This window comes from Chenopodium album, chromosome 13 (assembly GCF_948465745.1).
Source record: "Chenopodium album chromosome 13, dcCheAlbu1.1, whole genome shotgun sequence".
Lineage (NCBI taxonomy): Eukaryota > Viridiplantae > Streptophyta > Magnoliopsida > Caryophyllales > Amaranthaceae > Chenopodium > Chenopodium album.
The window spans coordinates 32,401,915-32,406,592 of NC_137846.1; positions in this window are offsets into that span (position 1 = coordinate 32,401,915).

A 4,678-nucleotide genomic window follows, 5' to 3' on the forward strand; every position below is an offset into this window, starting at 1 on the left:
TAATCATATCCGATTGTCAATTAATCCATCTGGTATTTATAATGGGATATGAGCTTATTTTTATGGAGATAGATAATTGTTACAACCTTATACAACTAAATAATTAATCTTAACCTCATGTTTGGAAATGAGGCCATAACCTTATATTAACTATCATTACTTATTAAAAACAAGTATGCAAAGTTATGATTCATTCATGTGTTATGAAAAGGGTTTGAGATTAAAAAGTTCATAAAATTATAAAAGTTTCTATTTTTAAAATCGTCTTAAAATAAAGTTAAAGTTTCTAAGGTAGATTTGCTCGTAGTTTTATGCATGTTTCTTGTCCTTTTATGTTTCGTTTTTAGGTAATAATGCTTGATTTGCGTGCTTGTGTGTGAGTTTAGAGAAATGCGCGTTTTTAATGGTTTTCTTATTATTTTATTCATTTCTTTGCTATTCTCTCACTTCTCCGTTTCTTTGGCTTATTTTGTAGGTGTGTCGGGTTTCCCGGGATTCAAATATTGAGGAGGAAGCTCAAGTGCAACCAATGAAGTCAACGGAGCATAGCTCGACAAGCCAAGCATGCGAACAAGCTCGGCCAAGTAGTGCATCACAATAGCCCGAGCATAGCAACCAAGCAGCAGTGCCGTAGCCTGGCGACCCACGGGCGTGGGCTAGCCAGCCGCGGGTGTAGGCCCAACTGCACAAAAAAGGCTGATTTTGGGTAGTAACCCCCCGCGGGCTGGTCGCGGGCGCGGTTTCCTTCATGCTCTATTCCAGCCACCTTTTTCCGCGGGAGCAGGATATAGTACCCGCGGGCGCAACACCTTCCCAGACAGCCTGGGGCGTCCGTTATTCCTTCCGTACCCATTTTTCCGCGCCTAGGCAAGTTTAAGGAGATGGCGCGGCCGTCTGCTTTCTCTTCTTTGCTTATTTATACTTTTGTATTTCCTTTTGAAAAGATGAATTTAGACTAGCTTATGATTTCTCTCTCATATTCTTAGCTTAGTTAAGAGCTTCTCACTCTAGTTTTAGGGTTAGTTTAGGAGTAGTTTTAGAGAGAGAAATTGAGGGATTTCAATGGTTATTTTAGAGATTGAAGATTCAAGGTGAAAGTTGTATTGAAGATCTCCATTATCAATCAACGAGCATTTCTCACTCTCTCTCCTCTTTATTGCTTTGTTTGATTTCATGTTGTTGGGTTTGGTTTTAGTGAATGATTCTTGATTAGTGTAGTTCCTCTTTAATTCTTGTTGATATTTGATTGTGTTTGCTTGCTTGTTGATTTGATGTTGATTCTTGAGTAGTTGCTTTGCTAGGGATTGGGTAAACATGTATGATTGATTGTTGAGATTGATTTGGGAATTTGAGTAGTTGTTGTGTTGTAATTAAACTGATTAATAGAGGTTTGCATATTGTCTAGTTTGATTGGAGTAGCTAACCATGATGCTTAACTTGATTGCATGATTGAATTGATTGACATGACCACTTGATATCGATTTGATCATAATTGGTTGAGTATTTGATTATGTTTCTTCTTATTGTTTAGCACTAGAGAAATCTAGGTTAGAGAGTATGAGGATGATTAATTGAATGCTCCTAATTGCTCCTACTATTTGTCTTTACATTGCTTGCATTGCTTGATTCCCTTATTAGCTTGATTATCATGAATGCATGTTGATTCCCATTCCCTTGTGTTTCATTTGTTTGGTTCTTGGTTTAGGTAGTTGTTTAGTGTTACCTTTCATCTTCGATTTCGACCTAGCTTAGGCGTTAATTGGAAATACTTGAACATAACCATTCCTAGTGGTTCGACCCTTGACTTACCTCTATACTTGTATTTAGGTTTGTTAAGTGATTATAAATTTGTTTGGCCCTAGGGAGGATTAGATAACGACCTACTTTTCCCTACGTCAAAAATATCATTTATTTTCGATGTCATCTTAATATAAGATTAAGTTTCCTCAAAAACAATCATTTAAGAACAAAAATTAAAGTTTATTAAAACACTTATTTCTAAAGTCATCTCTAAATTAAAGTTCCTTAAAACTCTTTTATTTCAAAAGTCATCTTTAGATTAAATTAAGACATCCTAATAATAATAAAAGAAAAAAAAATTAAAGTTCCATAAGTTAAAATTACTTACTATAGTGTAATATAGGTTTCATACCATTAGTTTCTTAAAAACAAATTAATTCAATTTTTTAAAAGAAGGTAATTAAGAAAAACGTGCCTTTTTCTCGTTTTAGATATCTTGAACGAAAAAATTCATAAAAAATTATAGAAAAATCGAAAAAAATTGGAAAGCTCTTGAAAAATTCTATCACTTGAGATAAAGAAATGGAACTTTTTCTGGGCGTAAGGGTTGTTTCATAGACCATCTTTAGGACATGGTAAGTTACACTTTATCCTTGAACATCCTTTACATAAACTCTTACTTCCTTAGGTCTTTAGACTCACTTAAAAAGAAAATTATTCTTAATATATATCTTAGACAAACATAAGAATGCATTAACACTTTATATTTTTAATGCATTAAAAAAAAATGAAATGCAAAATGCAATTAACTCCCTTTTTTTTTTATAACCTATCACCTCACCAGTAGGCTTGGCTTTCTAATATCGAGTAATGAAAGATTTAGGGCTAATTTAGCACCTAATATCGTCATTAATCCTATTGGTAACATCACATGAAAACAAACACATTAATTAGCATAATAATAATAATTAAGGAAATTGAGAAAAGTAGAAAATAATACCTTGAGCTAGCTGTAGCTATTTTTTAGATGACTCCTTCTGCTTATTAAGGATTAAAAGATAAGTCTTCCTTAATTAAAATGAAATAAGAGAGGCTAAGTGTAGACACCCATTTGTGTCTCCCCAAAACCAAACCCAGTGATGAATGCCTTGTGCGTCGAAACATAATCGAATTAGGTGAAAGTGATTCGAAAGTCAAGTGTCGCGGTTTAGTTTTAATTAATTTCTTTTCTCTCTGTTTTTGAAAATGGTTTTATTTATTTGAAAATATCCATTTCAGTTTATTTTGGTCCTTGATAAGGGTCCAATAATAGTGTAGTTGGATGGGGCTTGAAAAGACCTTTCCAACGATATATTATAAGCCCAATTCCGATGAATATTGAGGAAGTTATGGCCAAAATACTAAACTGGGCCCGGTGCTTTATTTTAATACGGCCCAATGATCTAGAGGAGGGCCCAATATTAATTGTTATTCCTAAAGTTATTAGGATTAATTATAGTTTTCTAGAAGTTTCTAGAAAGTTCTTTTTAATTCTAATATTGATAGGATTAATAATTAATTATCTTTAAAGGTTTTTTTATTTGGAATAAAATATTGTTTTATTATCTTAAATACGTATTTTATCTTCTGTACGGATTCCGTAGATCAAGTTGATTAAAGATCGGATTCCGTGTAAAGATAAAAACGCGCTTATACAGGCTGTCGCCAGACGACAAGTCTGTCGCCACGCAACAGACTCTGTCGCCGCGCGACAGACCCTGTCGCCTCGCGACAGACATTGTCGCGTCGCGACAGAGTCCATTCCTGGCGACAGCGTGGAGTTTTATTCCTTATCAAATTTCGTGTTTTCCGGATTATTTTCATTATAAATAGCGTCCGGATTCCTGTTTTCAGAATCATCAACTCTTCAATCATCAATCATCAATTATCAATCATCAACAATTAATTCTCTTTTCTCTCTTGAGCACTTTATGCTTTCTTTCTCTCTTTTCTAGTTTTACAATATTCCGCATTCACAAGATCTTGAGTCATCTAGCCAAGTTCGAAGTTGCCTTCGCCCTAGACGTGCAAGGTTTGATATTTTCTGAGGGTTTGGTCCAAAACTAGTCAAAACTTTATTTAATTTGATTATTCTTTAATTCTTTAATTATTGTTTATTTTCATTGAAGTTTACTAACTTGTGTATTTTGTTATTAGAAAGAGGTGCGAGGTTTCGAAGTAAGTAGATTAGCTTACTCCCTATTTCTTTCACAATGTAGATTGCATGCTTATTATTGTTTTATATTCCTAGTATCATGTTAGGATGTTATTTTATGCTTTCTAGTATCATGTTATCATGTTAGTACCATGTTAGGTTTAAAGCTTTGATCTTTATTGTTTAGTGACATGCTAGGATTTGTTATTAATCTTGTTAGTATCATGCCTAGGATCTTGCTACTATTATTTAAGCTTTATTATACCTTATCATGTTATCATGGTTATTGTTTATTGTTTATTATTATGTTGCTTGATATTATATTGTTTTATCGTTATTGCTTGATCACGCCTTTTATGCAGGTTTAAAGGGAATTTGTACTTGAAATCACGCTTAATAAGATAATTATTAATTTGGTTTAGGCTAATGTGATTTTAATTCAAGTGATCGCCAATAATAGTATTATTTGTGCATTAATATTCAACCAACATAGATAAACAGGGTAGGTTTAATATAATGTTTGTATGTTATTCGAAAAACGCACATGAATACGAGCAGAACAAAGTAGAGGCCTATTTTATAGGGCGGGTCCTTTCTTTTGTAGATTGGATTCGTACCCTCATCCCCGGACCCTGTTTGGTTCAAGACCTTATGGAGTAGTTGACGGTCCTTTGGATTGTCTTTTGGGTACAAGTTCCTTAAAACTTGTTGGCGACTCTTTTTGCTCTTTGTCTTTCCCTTTGG